Genomic DNA, 18,860 nt, shown 5'->3' with positions numbered 1-18,860 from the left:
AAACACCCTCGCTCGCGCTGCCCAGCCCGCTCCGCCCTCTGTAAGAGCTGCGGGAAGAAGGGCCACTACTCCACGGTCTGCCAGGCCAAAACGCTGGCTGCAGCGCTTCTGGAAGCTGCACAGCACTCTCCCCCCCTCTCCCAGGCCTCTGCAAACGGCCTGTGTGCCTCTCTCTCTCCCCCAGGGCCCATCCAGCCGCTCCCGACTCGCACCCCGCCGGCCGACAAGCGCACCTCCCCGGCCCCTCCAGGCCTCTGCCAGCCTGCCCCGCACGTTTTTCCCCCCCGCCCCCGGGCCCCGGCGCCCGACCGGCTTGCCTCTCCGGGCCCTCCCGGTCCCTGCCTGCCCGCAGCGCGACTCTGCTCCCCCCGCCTCCGGCACCCCCGCACCCGTCTTGCGCGCCTTACCTCCTCCCGCAGCTGCTACACCTAACCGGCGTCCTGGAGCCGGCCTGCGCGTCCCCACAGCTGCTACACCTAACCGGCGTCCTGGAGCCGGCCTGCGCGTCCCCACAGCTGCTACACCTAACCGGCGTCCTGGAGCCGGCCTGCGCGTCCCCACAGCTGCTACACCCGACTCGCCTCCTGGAGCCGGCCTGCGCGTCCCCACAGCTGATGCACCCGGCTCGCCTCCTGGAGCCGGCCTGCGTGCCTCACCTCATCAGCTCGCAATGCCGGCAACGCTAGCTCCGCCACCAGCGGCCACGAGGGCTTCTTGGGCGCCGCCATCTTGGGCTGCCGACCCCACGTGCGGGTCCTGGGCGCCGCCATCTTGGGGCCCCGACCCCACATGCGGATACTGGGCGCCGCCATCTTGGGGAACAGACCTCACATGTGGATCCTGGCCACCGACTTCCAGATCTGCCACGCAAGGTCCCTCCAGCATTGAATCGGACAGCGACGACGGATTTTCTCCACGGCTCGCGGCCGTTCACCTCACATATGGATCCTGGCCACCGACTTCCAGATCTGCCACGCAAAGTCCCTCCAGCATCGACTCAGACGGCGACGACGGATTTTCCCCACGTCTCACGGCCGTTCAACTCGACCAGTCTCATCCACGCACGCTAGCCAAAACGACAATGCTGATCCACCTCAACGGCCACGAGACGGGCTGCCTGCTGGACTCCGGGAGCACGGAAAGCTTCGTTCACCCTGACACAGTAAGACGCTGCGCGCTCCCTGTCCATCCCGTAACACGCAAAATCGGTTTAGCCTCAGGTTCGCACTCCGTCCAAATCACCGGGTGCTGCATCGCGGACCTCACGGTCCAAGGGAAGGTTTTTAAAAATTATAAATTCCTTGTCCTCCCTGACCTTTGCGCACCGGCACTCCTAGGACTGGACTTCCAGTGCAACCTGCAGAGCTTGACCTTTCAATTCGGCGGCCCTATACCCCCCCTCACTGTCTGCAGCCTCGCGTCCCTCAAAGTGGACCCTCCCTCCCTGTTTGCTAACCTCACCCCCGATTGCAAACCCGTCGCCACACGGAGCAGACGGTACAGCGCCCAGGACCGATCCTTCATCAGGTCCGAGGTCCAGAGGTTGCTGACGGAAGGGGTCATCGAGGCCAGCAACAGTCCCTGGCGAGCCCAAGTGCTGGTGGTCCGGACGGGGGAGAAAAACCGGATGGTCATCGACTGTAGCCAAACCATCAATCGGTTTACGCAACTGGACGCGTATCCTCTTCCCCGTATTTCTACCATGGTAAACGAGATCGCGACATACAAGGTCTTCTCAACTGTGGACCTTAAGTCCGCTTACCACCAGCTCCCCATCCGCGCGAGTGACCGACTGTACCCGCGTTCGAGGCTGACGGGCGCCTCTACCACTTCCTGAGGGTTCCGTTTGGTGTCACAAATGGGGTCTCGGTCTTCCAACGGGAGATGGACCGAATGGTCGACAAGTGCGGATTACGGGCTGGCACCCGCCGGTGTGCGGCCCCCCCCCCCCCCACCACAGACCCCCCCTCCCCTTTTTCACCCCAGCACCCCACTCAGCTTCCCCATCCCTCATCCATGGCGTCTCCGCGGCCAGCTCAGGTGACGGAGACTACTCGAAGTCTATCGCTCCCGGACTCCAGGACATCAGCAGGACCATCAGCCGATCCGACGACAACTCCTCCACTACGGCGCTCAGCCAGGACGTCAAGGACCACCAAAGACTGATCGAATCCTTCTAGAGTTCTACAGCCCCATGGACTTTCTTTTTGTAAATATCGTTATGTCTGGGCCAGTGGCAAGCCCCCAAATTCGATAAGGGTACGGAGAGAAAATTATTCTCCCGACGGCTACTCATATCATCAGTTCTCTCCCCCCCCCACCCCACCCTGGGTCTCGTTCACACACCCCCCCCCCCCCACCTTCCTTCTCCGTAAGGGGTGAATGTGATGATATGATCTGCATACTCGTCTGCCATTGGGCCAGAACGTCGGCTTACCATTGGCCCTGGTCGGTCATGTGCCTCTCGCCCGATTGGCCGAGAGGCTGAGTTAACCACGCCTCTATTAACGAGGTATAAATGCTCAGACGCCTGACGATCGTCCCTTTCCACTGTAGACGATCGCAGAGCTGTGTTCTAGTCAATTAAAGCCAGACTTTGGTAAATCACTCGCCTCGCGTGCAATCGATGGTACATCACCCCCCACCCCAGCTCCCCCACTTCCCCCCGCCCCCCCCATCCATCCCCACCGAGTAATAAAGTCGACACATATGCAGCAGTGATCTATAGGGACCAGTGCAGCTGTAGGTTAGGCAACTGCGACCTCTCTAACCTGTCTTTCTGCTTATGCAGAAATCTCATTAGTTCCCTGTGAGTGAAAGATCTTTCTACATTTTGGCAAATGACTAGATGGGGAAATTAATTAGGCGTGTTTCTCCAAAATTTTGGAGATCAATCAACATAAGGGACAATTATTCTTCATGTCGGTAATTAAACAGAAAGTTGAATGTTGAGAAGAAAAAGCCACTGATCAATTTTGATGCGTATGCAACAATACAAAACTTGATTTTCAAAGATAGGTTGAAAGAAGACATTAAAATGTACTGCGATTTAGGGCAAGTATAATGCCTTGGAGAAGGTTGTCAAATGACAGTAGCATTGACCAGGTGCACACAAGTACATTTGGAAAAATGTCAAAAGTACTACAAATCCACTTAAAATAATGGATAGATGAGAGCAAAATGAGGCAGTAATCTAACACAAAAAACTCAGCTAACATATGGAAGGCAGCTTGAACTTCAGTGGTGACAGCTATACGTTTGTCAGTAATGACACTAACAGTCACCTTAGGTGATGATTTTTTCCAAGGTGTCTTCAGAAGCAACAGTGGTGTTAATATTCATGTATTATTCATCCTATGAGATTGCTTTATTCTGTTTCAGGAATGTATGACGATTGAGGAATGTTCTGTGTATATAGTGACAGTGCAACTATGTGGCGGAGGATGCTATTTTCATGAATGCATCTATATTTGTTGTAATTTGACCAAGAAATTATGAGTTCAGTCTCCAGGTGTAGCATTTGATCAGAAACCCTGAAGTTGTGAGGTTAAATCCCAAGCAAACTGTGAAATAATGTGCCAGTCAAGACATGCGTTCGATGTTTTGAAGTGTTTAATTCTTCTAGTTGCAAATATTTCTCAATAATTATTCATGACCTCTCTTTAATCCAGTATCAACTGCAGCTTTCCTTCTCGTAAATATGATTGCGTTCATCCTATCCCTGATCAAGATGCTTCTTATCTTTCTAGCTATCATCTTGCTGCAGTTAAATTGATCATTCCGAAAGCTATAGAACATTGCAATTAATTTTTAAATTGTCCATAACTTTGAAAGTTCTTATCTAATTCATGATCACCAGCACTAATTCTGTCATGGATGTATCACTGCTGTACAGTATTACTTTCTTTTTTCGGGAACTTTTTTTTTGCGAATCATTTAGATTCAAATGCATTGCCAATTCATTTGATAGAACTGACACTTTGCATTTTTCATCAAGTTATCCTAACTTGACCTTTCACCTTGTTTATGGCTGTCAAGTTTGCTCCAAGATTCTCTGTGTTGAAATTTTACCAATTTACTGGCTTCTTGTTTTTTTTTTCCTGTTCCTTTTGTTCAGCATCCACCGGGGTCGACATTTTTGTTGATGATTCCATTCAACGTTTAAATTCCTTTAGATCACATAACCTTAATGTTTAAACCCTCCAGTGCAAAGGCTGAATGACTCCATCTGGGTGTCCTCCACATCCTTTGAATAGGATATTGACATTTTTTTCGGATTCGTCAGAGAATGATTTTCACAAGTCAAATATTTTGCTTATTCATTCATGGGAGGTGAGTGTTGCAGGCAAGGCCAGTGTTTATTGCCCACTTTAATTGTCCTTGAGAAGTGGGGTAGAGGGTGGTGAGTTAAAGAAAGCAGCATTTTCTTTGTGTAATGAGTTTATTAAGTAAATGAGTCCAATTGCTGAAATCTTTGATCTCCTCAAATCAATCCAATGATCCAATCATTCTTCCTAATAGTAAGTTAACAATTAGCCAATGAAACAAGTCCTTGGCCATTTCAGTATCAAGGACATTATGATAGTCTCAAATGTCCTTGCTGTCTGTGCTATTATTGAGGCACAATGGTGGTGGGAAATGGATGAAAGTGGAACTTGAGGTAGGACCCGATTGCACCAGGATGTATTCTGCTATTTTGGTATTGCACAAATTATTCCTAATGTAGGGGAGGGCACTTATTTTCGCATTGCCATGCCGGCTTTACTGGAAATGAACAAATGATGTTAATAACAGAAAATTCCTCTTATTCCTATTCCCTTTGTGCTCTCATATGGCGATTATATAAAGGGAGGTTTTATGGCTTTCTAGAAATCATGGATGCAGCTACTGACTTGAAACTTCAGGGTCGCCTGCATCATTTTAATTTTATTCTGCTTGAGAATTTTGGAGGTGGACTTCAAGCCACCAGAATGAAGGACTCTGATCACAACCCTTTGAATTGAAAACTTCCCGCATCTATTGACAAATGAGGCTGACAAAGCACATCGTTCCTTTTCTGTTTCTGTAGCTGTTTTTTTTTCCTGGAACAGATTGCCAGCCTGCTGTCAGAGAATGTGCCTTAAAGGGTGCCACTCTGACTCAAGAATGGCCGACCAGGAGATTCTCCCATTCTTACTGCCTGCCATAGGCACAGTAGAAGGATTTGGCACTTAACCTGAGTGGCCATGTTTCAAATGCATCGTCCATGGGCATCAAATTCTGGGCATGGATTTTCACAAGGTCAGGTTTACTTGGGAGTCCTTTAAAAAGGTGGGTAGGTCTTTATTCTGGGATTCTCCACTCTATTCCCAGGCTAAGTAATTTCCAAAAGCGCTTTTGGTTCCTGTTAAAAGCCCGCAAGTAGCATTTATGACATGCCTACTCCTTCATAATTTTTGTGGACTTGGACCAGGTTTTTGTAAAGCTGTCTGGGCTCTCAATGAAGCCTTATTTGTATACTTAGCTGAGAGCTCAGACGGCCATTAGAATACTGGAGCAGCTGTTCCCCAGATAAACATTGTTTGATTGACAATAATTTTAAAAGCTGCTAATAATTCACAAAGCTTGTTGACACCAGTTAAGTCAAGGGTTTTTGATTTTTGAAACTTTAAAGGGACTGGAAATTTGACACTTTTATTAGCGTAGGTCAAAATACAGCAGCGGATGCTGGAAATCCGAAATAAAAAAAACATGTCACCCTGTCGGTGTTTAATCTCCTCAATTGAGGGGAGACCACATTGGGAGTAGTGAATACAGTGGACCAAATTGAAGGAAGTGCAAGCAAAATGCTGCTTTACTTAGAAGGAGTGTTTGGGGCCTTGGAGAGGAGGAGGTAAAGGGCCAGGTGTTACACCTACCGTGATTACATAGGAAGGTGGCACAGGAAGGGGATAAGGTGTTGTGGATGGTGGAGGAATGGGAGCAGACTTTGTGGAAAGCCTATAAGTACACAAACATGACCCCAACCTTCCCTTCGCTTGCCATTTTAGCTCACATCTTGCTCTCTTGCCCACATTTCTGCCCTTGGCCTGCTGCAGTGAAGCCCAGTGAACCAGAGGAACAGCACCACATCCTTCAATTAGGTACTTTACAGACATGTGGACTTAACATTAAGTTCAACAGCTTCAGACTATGAATTCTCTTCTCCATTTGATATTTTTTCCCTAATCCCTTCCCCAACAGGCAATCGGTAACTTGTTTTGCTTTCACAGATTGCTGACCCTGGTTCTGCTATTAGTGCATTCTGTGACCATACGTTTATGCCATTATTAGTTCCTTCAGTCTTTAACACGACCACTTTAACACTTTTTCTTGCGTTCATGACATCTTTCTCAATCACGCCTAAGCTGTCATCTAGCCCTGATCTTCAATTCCACACCTTCTCCAACCATCCCCTCCATAATCCGTCACACTTCTAATCCGCTTCAGCTCTGAAGAAGATTCATGTGGACTCGAAACGTTGACTCTGTTTCTCTCTCCACAGATGCTGCCAGATCTGCTGCATCGTTTCAGCATTATTTTTACTTTTCTGAGCTTGCTGCCCAGACTTCTGTTTCAAGTTATCAATGGATTATTTTCAAAGCGATTTTTCTTACACATGCCATAAGGCACTATGGTGTTCATTGGTTCTTGAAAGGGGCATGTATCTTAACAAGGATTATGAGGTGGCAAAGGGTGAGTAGAGGGACATAAGAGGGCTGAGGTGGTGGGTGAATGTGCATGGCATTACATATGGCAATGAGGTGAAATGGTTGGGTGGGGGGCATGAAGCGGCATGGATGGAACATGTGGAGTGCTTGGAGTGTGAAGAGGGTGTGAGTGATGAGGGCTGGAGGGCGTTTGTGTTTTTCTTTCACGAGGAAAAAAACCCATGGCACTGAGGTACGCCTTTTAAATAGCTTGTGCTGGCACCTGTACACTTCTTCCTGGGTCAACTGGCTTAATTCCAGCCTGCACCCATCCCCTTGCGATGCCTGCAATGGAGATCCTGCTTTTGTGGGAACTTTGTCCTGAGGCAGGCGGACTGAGCTGGGAATTTTCCGAGCTCCCACAACTAGACTCTCGGATGAAAAGAAATCCAGGCGCTGCAGTGGAACTTTTGGCTCAGAAACAGGGACATTACCACCACCCCTTGATCTCAAAATCCTCTCAAAACAAAGGATAGAACTGAAGGCCAGACGTTTCTCTATGGCGATTCCTCTAATGCCTTGCTGATAAAGAATAGAGGAGACCCAATGGAAGCAAGAGAGCGAATGTTAACATAAGGGACGTGTAGGTCTTTATGCAAATATGTTTCTTTCGAATATATTTTGTTATATTTCTCACAAACAAGGAATATTGTCTACATGCAAACTGAGTGGCAGCATGATGATTATTTAAATTAAGAACATTAGATAATTAGTACTGAAGGAGAATGCTGCACAAGTTGGATGCGTTGTCTTTTGCAATGGAGGTTAAACCATGGCCCAGGTGGATGTTTTCAAAAATTAATTGACAAGATATCAGTGTCGCTGGTTGGACCACCCAGCCAGTGGCATGGTAGCACAGGGGTTAGCACAGTTGCTTCACAGTTCCAGGGTCCTGTTGTATCACGATATGTAATGGGCGGAATTCTCAGCTCCCCACGTGGCGTGGGAGAATAGTGGGAGGGCCTCCCGACATTTTTCATGCCCCCCTGGTGCCCCCAGCGATTCTACCCACCCCCGCCCCGTTTTTCACGGCGATTCTGCGAGCCCGATGGGCCGAGCGGCCGGCCCTTCACGCCCGTTTCACCACAACAGCAATCACACCTGGTCGCCACATTCGTGAAATGGGTGCCAGATGCCCGTTTGGGGCATCTAGGGGCCCGATTGGCACGGGAGCACCACGACTGTGCTCGTGAGGGGACAGGCCCGCGATCAGTGCCCACCGATCGTCGGGCCAGCGTCCAAAACGGACGCACTCTTTACCCTCCGCTGCCCGGCAAGATCAAGCCGCCACGTCTTGCCGGGTGGCTGAGGAGAAAGACGGCCACCGCGCATGCGCAGTTCGCGTTGTCTGCGCAATGCAGTCATCCGCGCATGCGCTGGTTGGAACCGGCAATCCGCGCATGCGCGGATGACCTCACAAATGCGTTATTTTGCGCGTCATTTCCGGCGCGACGAGGTCGCGGCCGGGAAAGACGGAGGCCCGCTCCTAGGCCCCTGGGTGGGGGTGAATTAGGTGCGGGGAGCGGGCCCCGAGGCCGTCGTGAACCTCGGCCGATTTCACGACGGCCATCCCGATTTTTATCGGGAGCGGAGAATACCGCCCAATATATTTATTACTCTCTTAATCAAACTCAGTTGTTAAATAATAGCTATAATCTTCCAGTAATGATTAAGTAATTTATTGAGTAATGCAAACTAATCTCGTGAGTTCTTTTTACTTAATACTAAACTAGGAAAACAAATAAACATCTGTAGAATATTTACTATTAAATAAGTAGATATAAAATTATGATAACTAATAACTTCCTCTCACTAGCTTTCTCACTTCAGTTCTCTGCAATCCTGACACACACTCCTCCAAGAAAGAGCGGGAAAACATTTATATATGTCCTGCTATGAGGCCATCTAGCGTTCATTTGCCTGTACTTGCTTAACATAGTCTGATCATGTATTATTTAATACAGAGATCACTACATCCCCCTTTTTTAACATTTTCTTTTCGATATAAAATAAAGTTTTACATTCAAAACACAGTGATTACAAAGTACAGCAAACACTGGAATTATGTTACAGTCCTTAAATTTAATAAATTTGGTTTTCTTTTTCTTCTTGTGGATCTTCTTAACTTGACAGGTGATATGGAAGTTCTAATGTACTTGTCGATTGGTTGTTTGGAATGAAGTTGCTTTCCAACATGCCTTGAAACCATGTGATTCAAATCAAGATCAGGAAAAAATTGTGTTTGGCCTTCAACATGAAAATATCTTGATGCTTTCTTCGAATTATTGCATCATTTGAAGTTTTTCTCAGATATGACCTTGGAGAGATCAGTTTAATAATATGAGCAATGTCAGACAACCCTCCTTCAGGAAATCTGAATCGGACAGTATCATTTTCCGTTAAAGAATTTAAATGGTTTGAAATCATTTGTTATGATGTTGTCGTCTAAGAATTTCAGTGAAGATTTGGCAAACATACATTTAGCTTGGTTCAACTTTAAACCATATGTGTGTATTCTTTTGAACACTTCTTTGAGTCGCATCATATGTTCCTCTGGTGTTGTGGACCAGTAGATTATGTCATTGACATAAACACGAACACCTTCAATGTTCTCTGTCATTTGTTCCATATATGAAGAAATATTTCAGAAGCAGAAATAATTCCAAAGTGCATTCTGTTGAAACAATACCTCCAGAAAGGTGTGTTAAAAGTGCATAGGAGCTTGCTGGAATCATCAAGCTGCATCTGCCAAAAACCTTGTGAGGCATCACGTTTGTTAAAAAGTTTGGCATTGGCCATTTCCGAAGTGATTTCTTCTCTTTTTGGTATTGGGTAGTGCTCTCGTCTAATATTCGGGTTGAGATCTATAGGATCCATGCATATCCTAACGTCACCAGATGGTTTTTTTGACATAGACTAGGGAGCTCACCCAGTCAGTAGGTTGTATTACTTTCAATATGATTCCTTGCGATTCAGGCCAGTGAGCCTTACGTCAGTGGTAGGGAAATTACTGGAGAGAATTCTTCGAGACAGGATCTACTCCCATTTGGAAGCAAATGGATATATTAGCGAGAGGCAGCACGGTTTTGTGAAGGGGAGGTCATGTCTCACTAACTTGATAGAATTTTTTGAGGAGGTCACAAAGATGATTCATGCAGTAGGGCAGTGGATGTTGTCTATATGGACTTCAGTAAGGCCTTTGACAAGGTCCCTCATGGCAGACTGGTACAAAAGGTGAAGTCACACGGGATCAGGCATGAGCTGGCAAGCTGGATACAGAACTGGCTAGGTCATAGAAGGCAGAGAGTAGCAATGGAAGGGTGCTTTTCTAATTTTAATTTAATTTAAAATTTAGAGTATCCAATTATTTTTTTTCCAATTAAGGGACAATTTAGCGTGGCCAATCCACCTAACCTGCACATCTTTGGGTTGAGGGGGTGAAACCCACGCAAACACGGGGAGAATGTGCAAACAACACATGGACAGTGACCCGGGGCCGATTTTGAATCCGGGTCCTCAGTACCGTAGGCAGGGCCGGCCCAAGGTACCGGCAACTCGGGCAGTCGCCCGGGGCGCCATGTGCTAGGGGGCGCCAGACTCGGGTCCCGCGCATGCGCAGTTGGGCCGGTGCCAACCAGCGCATGCGCGGTGGCCGCCCTCCCCCAGGGCGGCCCCCTCCGCCCCCCCCCCCCTCCGGCCGCCCCCCCCCCTCCGGCCGCCCCCCCCTCCGGCCGCCCCCCCCTCCGTCCTCCCCTCCGTCCGCCCCCCCTCTGTACCCCCTCCGTCCGCCCCGCCCCCCGCCTCGGCCCCGCCCCCCTGCCTCGGCCCCGCCTCGGCCCCCCCCCCTGCCTCGGCCCCGCCCCCCGCCTCGGCCCCGGCCCCGGCCCCCCCGCCTCAGCCCCCCCGCCTCGGCCCCCGCCCCCCCGCCTCGGCCCCCCCCGCCGCCTCGCCCCCCCCGCTGCCTCGCCCCCCCCGCCGCCTCACCCCCCCGCCGCCTCGCGCCGCCTCGGCCCCCGCCCCCCGCCTCGGCCCCGCCCCCCACCTCAGCCCCGCCCCCTGCCTCGCCCCCCCGCCTCGGCCCCGCCCCCCCGCCTCGCCCCCCCATCTTGGCCCCCCCCCCCGCCTCGGCCCCCCCGCCCCCCGCCTCCTACCTCGGCCCCTCCCCCCCGCCTCGGCTCGGCCCCGCCCCCCTGCCTCAGCTCCGCCCCCCCAAGGGCGCTGAAGTTCAGCTTGCCCGGGGCGCCAGCAACCCTAGGGCCGGCGCTGACCGTAGGCAACAATGCTAACCACTGTGCCACCATGCTGCCTGAAGGGTGCCTTTCTGATTGGAGGGCTGTGACTAGTGGTGTTCCACAGGGATCAGTGCTGGGACCTTTGCTGTTCGTAGTATGTATAAATGATTTGGAGGAAAATGTAACTGGTCTGATTAGTAAGTTTGCAGACGACACAAAGGTTGGTGGAATTGCGAATAGCAATAAAGACTGTCATAGGATACAGCAGGATTTAGATCGTTTGGAGACTTGGGTGGAGAGATGGCAAATGGAGTTTAATCCGGACAAATGTGAGGTAATGCATTTTGGAAGGTCTAATGCAGGTAGGGAATATACAGTGAATGGTAGAACCCTCAAGAGTATTGAGTCAGAGAGAACGTGGTGTACAGGTTACTGAAAGGGGCAACATGGGTGGAGAAGGTAGGCAAGAAGGCATACGGCATGCTTGCCTTCATTGGCCGGGGCATTGAGTATAAAAATTGACAAGTCATGTTGCAGCTGTATAGAACCTTAGTTAGGCCACACGTGGAGTATAGTGTTCAATTCTGGTCACCGCACTACCAGAAGGATGTGGAGGCTTTATAAAGGGTGCAGAAGAGATTTACCAGGATGTTGCCTGGTTTGGAGGGCATTAGCTATGAGGAGAGGTTGAATAAACTCGGTTTGTTCTCACTGGAACGACGGAGGTTGAGTGGGCGACCTGATAGAGGTCTACAAAATTATGAGGGGCATAGACAGAGTGGATAGTCAGAGACTTTTTCCCAGGATAGAGGGGTCAATTACTAGGGGGCATGGGTTTAAGGTGCGAGGGGCAAGGTTTAGAGGAGATGTACGAGGCAAGTTTTTTTACACAGAGGGTAGTGGGTGCCTGGAACTCGCTGCCAGAGGAGGTGGTGGAAGCAGGGACGATAATGACGTTTAAGGGGCATCTTGACAAATACATGAATAGGATGGGAATAGAGGGATACGGACCCAGGAAGTGTAGAAGATTTTAGTTTTGACAGGCAGCATGGTCGGCACAGGCTTGGAGGGCCGAAGGACCTGTTCCTGTGCTGTACTTTTCTCTGTACTTTGACTGTAACCTTGTTAGTTCAGCTTTCAATTTTTCTCTGAGGTGTGCTGGTACACGTCTCGGTGGATGTACCACTGATTTTGGATCTTTTTTTAGAAGTATTTAGTTTTGTATTGATATGGCAATTTACCCATGCCATGAAAATCATCAGGGTATTCATTTAAAAGTTGCTGGATGTCTTCTTGGATTGTAGCTTAATCAGATGTTTTGAGGAATATTCTCTCAATTAGCTGCAAATCTTTACAAGCTTGAGCACCCAATAGTGAAGATTGGTTGTCATCCACTATTTCAAATCATATCCTTTTGTGAATTTCCCTGCTAGTGAAATGAAATGAAAAATGAAAATGAAAATTGCTTATTGTCACAAGTAGGCTTCAAATGAAGTTACTGTGAAATGCCCCTAGTCGCCACATTCCAGCGCCTGTTCGGGGAGGCTGGTACGGGAATTGAACTGTGCTGCTGGCCTGCCTTGGTCTGCTTTAAAAGCCAACTCTAGTGCTAAACCAGCCCCAGGCATTTAAATAACATGAGCCATGTGAGAACATTTTGTTGCCATTATAATCTTTGAGTGAACATTCTAAGGAATTACGTCATATTCACTTTTAATGATAGACAAGTCCTTTGAGTTGAGAAGATTAGCCGAAGCGCCTGTATCCAGTTTGAATGAAATTGGAATATCATTGATGCAAACCTTAGTCATCCATTCATTGCTGACAATATTTACTTATTGATTTTTTTGTTGCTTTAAAATTCTATTTGTTGTGTGCAAAGTTTTTTCTGTTGCTTGAAGATCTGTCTTGCTTGATTGAAGATCTGCCTGTATTGATGCTTCAACCAGACCAACAAAGAAGGTATTTCCTAAAGAGAAAATTTCATCATCTTGGGTAAAATCTTGTTAAGTGTTAATTTGTTCATCTTTTTCAACAGCTCTCACGTTGTGATTCTTTTTATGTGCAGGAGGGAGATAACTTGCTAATGACTGGCATTAAGCAGCATAATATTCATCTTAGAACATCTCAAACAGCATTTTCCAAAAGCAGGGCAGTTTCCTTTTAAATGATGTGGATGGCCATTCCTACATCTATGACACGCCATCACGCTGTTGCCATGATGCATTAGTGACGTTCGAGCATGCGCAGACCTCTTTTGCGGCGTCTCGCATTTCTGTGCGAAGTGCGCATGTCCCTAGTTGGAAAATGCGCGCGCTGGGTAGCTAACGTTCTTCTGAGCTGCTTGTGACACCATTTTTATTTTCTCAGCCTTGTGGTAGACTTTTGCGCCTTTTTCTTTGAGATAAAACTCTAAATACTGACTTTTAGTTTGTTCACTGGAGATACACTTTTCAATAGCAGTTTTCAATGTTAGATCATTTTGCTGTAGAAAAGCTTCTCTTACTGATTCGTCTGTTATGCCATAAACAATCTGATCTCTCACTAGAGAATCATGAAGATCAGCAACACTTACAGGTTTGAGATCGGAGTTTTAAATCGGTAATGAAGTTATTCACTGGTTCTCCAATTATTTGTACTCACTTGTGAAATCGAAATTGCTCTAAAATCTCGTTAGTTTGCATTTTACAACGATCATCAAATTTCGCGATTACTTGATCAAACTTCGATTTATCTTCACCCGGATCAAAAATAATCAAATTGTAGATCTCGATTGCTTGCTGTCCTGCTAGGGACAGAAGCAAAGCGTTGCGATGCGTCTTGCTTCAGAAGCAGTATTTAGATCACTGGCCTCCAGATAAAGCTGGGACTGTTGTTTGAACAACCTCCGATTAAGATTAAGCAATCAAGATCTACAATTTCTTAATTTTTAGATGTCTGGGAGCTTGCACTTGTTCCATCAAAAATCTCTTTGTAGTCGAGGATATAGTTGTTGCGATGACTCCACCAGTCGAACAGTCGATTCTGAACTTCGTCCTTTTTTGTTTAAATTTCTTTACTAGTCGGTCTTTAAAGCTTAATTTAACCTGGTACCATGTTATATTACGATATATAATATATTTATTGCTCTCTTAATCAAACTCAGTTGTTAAATGATAGCCGTAATCTTCTAGTAATGATTAAGTAATTTATTGAGTAATACAAACTAATCTTGTGAGTTCTTTTTACTTAATACTAAACTAGTAAATCAAATAAACAACTATAGAATATTAACTATTAAATAAGTAGATATGAAACTATGATAACTAATAACTTCTCACTAGCTTTCTCACTTCTGTTCTCTCTGCAATCCTGACACACACGCCTCTAAGAAAGAGCGGGAAAACATTTATATAGGTCCTGCTGTGAGGCCATCTAGTTTTCATTTGCCTGTTCTTGCTTAACATAGTCTGATCATGCATTATTTAATACAGAGATCTCTACATGTCCCAGGTTCGATTCCCGACTTTGGTCACTATCTGTGCGGAGTCTGCACGTTCTTCCCTTGTCTGCGTGGGTTTCCTCCGCGTGCTCCAGTTTCCTCCCACAGTCCAAAGGTGTTGGGTTAGGTGGATTGGCCATGCTAAATTGCCCTTACTGTCCAAAAACTTTAGGTGGGGTTACTGGGATAGGGTAGGGGTGTGGGCTTGGGTGGGGTGCTCTTTCCAAGGGTTGGTGCAGACTCGATGGGCCGAATGGCCTCCTTCTGCACTGTAAATTCTATATCTTTGACCAGCATCTATTACCCATCTTTAGTTACCCTTAAGTAGGTGGTACTGAGTTGCCTTCTTGAACCACTGCTGTCCATGTGGTGTAGGTAAACCCATAGTGCTAATAGGGAGGGAGTTTCAGGATTTTGACCCAGTGACCATGAAGGAAATATATTTCCAAGGATGGTGAGTAGCTTGGAGGGGAACCCCCAGGTGCTGGTGTTCCGAGGTATCTGCTACTCTTGTCCATCTAGATGATGGTGATCGTGGATTTCAAAGGTGCTGTCTAAGGGTGAGTTCCAGCAGTGCATCTTTTTAGATGGTACATACTGCTGGCAATATTCACTGGTGGGGGAAGGGATTGAATGTTTGTGGTAGGTACAAAGAATGGGTAAAATATCCCATTAGGAGTAGAGCAACTTTAGTTGTACTGTTCCACATTTACCCCTCAACCAACATCAGCAAATCAGATGTCCTAACTATTCATCTCAGTGATGTTTCATGGGTGGGATCTTGCTGTACTGTTTGGTCGCTATATTTGTCTGCATAGCAGCAATGACTATAAAAGTAATACATTGGCTGTGAAGCATATCCTCGATGAAGTTAAGATGGTACATAGAAATAAGTTATTTCTTTTCACTTCGTAGACTGGTAATTGGGTTATTTCCTACAATGGTGCGTTGTCCTTGGTGGAATAGGTTTTGACATTTGGACCATTCCAGTGATGATTAGATCCTTGCAATTCTGGGGCTGAGGCCTTATTTAAGTTTGACAGGCAAGTTGTGGGGGGCCGAAGAGTGGTGCAGCTCGCTGGTTTGTAGTCTGGAAATTGGGTTGGGGAATTTCATGAATGTAAGTTGTGCTGTGCTGGTGAGGTGGGGAAGTTGTAATTCCGGGTGTTGGGGTGACAGTAGCAGCCCAGGTGATTTTTGTGGACCTCCTGAGGAACATTCGTGGGGTCACAAAAATAATTTGATATTTGTCTTTGGCAGGCTTTTCACTTCCATCGCCGTGGAGCTGCTGGAAGCTTGCATGCTCCACCTAATTCCTGTCTAAAATGGCCAAAACACCAATGTCCTTGTTTTAAAGGGCCTATTGTCTGAAACAGGAAGGCCATGTCAAAAGTAATCAGCCTAAATAAGGAATTAAAACTACTGATCCAATTCAGGCTATTAACGCCAGGCAGAGGTTGTCAAAATTAACCCAATTAATGGTACCATCCTTTCTTCTCTGACCATCACCCCTTTGCTATTAATTTACATTGCATTCAAATCTGTCTGAGTCTTTGAATCATGGATTGTGCTCATCATTTTCTTATTGGGCAATGCATTCAATCAGTGCACAAATTATGTATTTGACCTCTGTTTGGACTGAATGCATCATTCTCATGCAGTTTCACTATTTCACCTAATTTGTCAGACATCGAGTGGAACCTGCCTCAAGAGTGAAAGCACTGAAGCTATTATGTTGCTATGATATAAACAAAAACCAACTGAACAGTGTTTATCTGCACTTTACACTAATATTGTGTAATTTCAGCTAATTTTGCTATGAAAGCAAGTTAATAGCCTACCTTCAATTAACATATAGAATAATTAAGACAAAAAGTTTAATTAGATTGAGGGCTAAACATCAATCGGCCTACTTTGAGAGAGATGCGTATTTTCAAATATTTTAATCTTCAACATATTTATATCATCAAATGTTTGTATTTTCACAGTGTTTAAAATACCAGGAAATGATTTGGATCAGAAATATTTATTTATATCACCGCCCTATAATCTTGGTAAAAATGAAATCAACTAAATGTCTCATAGGACTTTTACTGGTTTTGTTCAATTTATCTCTGAATAGTACAACAGCAGTGTCCTGGATAGAGATTTGCTTTTACTGAGGTGTGTCTACTAGATTCAGAGAAATTACATAGACTGGGGTAGACTTTCAGGATGGACAGGTTTTGGGCGGTCAGCCATTTTGGGGACCAGTCATTGTTAGCATAAGGCTGTCATACAGTGAGGGAAATCTGAGCACCACGGCACGGGCATCTGCACCAGGCTGTAGGATGGCAATAGGCAGGCCTGAGGTGCAAAGTAGGAGTGTGGTCTTGGGGGAACCCAGTGTGGCAGTGACACCGGTTTTGTATGGAGCCTGAAGAAGCATTTTTCACTTCTACACTCCATGAAAATAAATGAAAACTTACTGGGCTGCTCTTCATTTATTCCACCATGTGCTGTCCAAAATGGAGTCAGGGGCTTAATTATGTCACATATTTAGGGCCTCACTTTACATCTTGGAAAGGCCGATTCAGATAGATGTTCCAGCTGCCCAATGCAGGACCCTCAAAATAATCGGCCCATGACAACACACGTCTGGCAGAAAGGGCAGAAAATCACTCTTCACCATTTTTGTGTTGTTATTTCTGTATTTTTATTAAGCAACTGGCCTCAAAGTCCCCTCCAATCTCTCTGTTAGGGTATTGATACAGGAGAATAGTGTTATGGAAAACTATGGAAATAAAAGGTAACAAAGAAAATAGATGCTGATCTTCACAGACCTTTGAGTATCTGAAAGGTACTCAAGGGTGGGGACGGGTTTCGTGGGCTAGTGTCCAATGTGATTGGAGGGCAGGCTTGTATGCAATATTCTTTATTTTGAAGCACTTAATGAAGGAACTTTGCTTGTAGATTATTTTAAAAATACATCATAGTTGGCAAATGAGAGCTGAATATTTAATAAAAAGAATGTTTGATAAGGCTGTGCAATACCCTATATTATCATGTATATACTGACCATTGTATGAAATGGGGCTTCTATTTTGCACTTAAATCTCCTCGGATGTTTATAAGGCCAATTTCGCTCTCTCTACCCCCTGGAAAGGGCAATAGCAGAGATAAAATTGAGGTTGCTGGCTGACTTTCCCATTTTTCCCATGATTTTCTGCTCGACGGCATAGGCCCCCATATAAATCAGGCAAGAGCTACAATGTAGATTGGAGACCAATGCACATTTAATGGTCTCCCAGGTACTATAACTTCATATTATTCAGAAAGAGTTAAGAACTATATGGTTATGCACATATACTGGCATATCCACATCACTCACTACTACACGACAGGCAGTGTACTGAGCAACAATGTATCATTCCTTAGCGCATAGAAAGCTGCAAGAAATGCATTTGATTTCAGCTCCAATATTTGTGTTTAAAATGCTACACTTGAACTGCTATGAGGCAATGTAATGGTAGTATTGTTGCTGGATTAGCAATCCAGAGACCCAGGGTAATTCTCTGGGGGCCCAGGTTCAAATCCCACCATGGCAGCTGAATCTAAATTCAATTAAAATCTGGAATTCAAGGTCTAGTGATGACTATAAAACCATTGTTAATTATCGTAAAAACCCATCTGGTTCACTAATGTCCTTTAGGGAAGGAAATCTGCTGTCCTTACCTGGTCTGGCCTACATGTGACTACCAGATCCACAGAAATGTGATTGACTCTTAAATGCCCTCAGGAAGGGGTAATAAATGCTGGCCCAGCCAGCAATGCCAATATCCCATGAACAAATAAAAAAGGAGTATACAATTCTTAAAGTAATTTTATTGAACTCTGTTTCAAAAATCAAAAGCAGATGAACAGGCAACTAATCATGCAGAACCTACCAATGAAAACTAAAGCTGATTGTAGGGAAATAGTTAAATTCTCAATTTTCAAAATATTGCGTCTGTGGGAAAGTATACTGTGGGAGCACATCAGGCTGCAGATGTAACAAATGTAACAAAGTGTGTACAGCCAGTAAGTTAGATATTAATGTGTGATGGTAAAGACCACAGGCGCAATTCTCCCCCCCCCTCCCCACCAGTTGGGAGAATCGCCGGGGCGCCGGGCGAGTCCCGCCACGCCGCCCCGGCACCCGAACGCGATTCTCCCACCCCCCCCCCCCCCAAACCGGCGCGGCGAGATTTACGGCTGGCCGCTCGGAGAATCGGCGTTTCTAACGGGCGAGCGGCGATTCTCCAGCATGGATGGGCCGAGCGGCCTGCCCAATATGACGGGTTCCCGCCGGCGCAGTCCACACCTGGTTGCTGCCGGTGGGAACAGCGCGGGAACGCTGGGGGGTGTGGGGCGGCCTGTGGGGGGGGGGGGAGAGGGGGG

Source organism: Scyliorhinus canicula, chromosome 7, assembly GCF_902713615.1.
Source record: "Scyliorhinus canicula chromosome 7, sScyCan1.1, whole genome shotgun sequence".
Classification (NCBI taxonomy): Eukaryota; Metazoa; Chordata; class Chondrichthyes; order Carcharhiniformes; family Scyliorhinidae; genus Scyliorhinus; species Scyliorhinus canicula.
Note: the sequence above shows the minus strand (reverse complement) of the source record.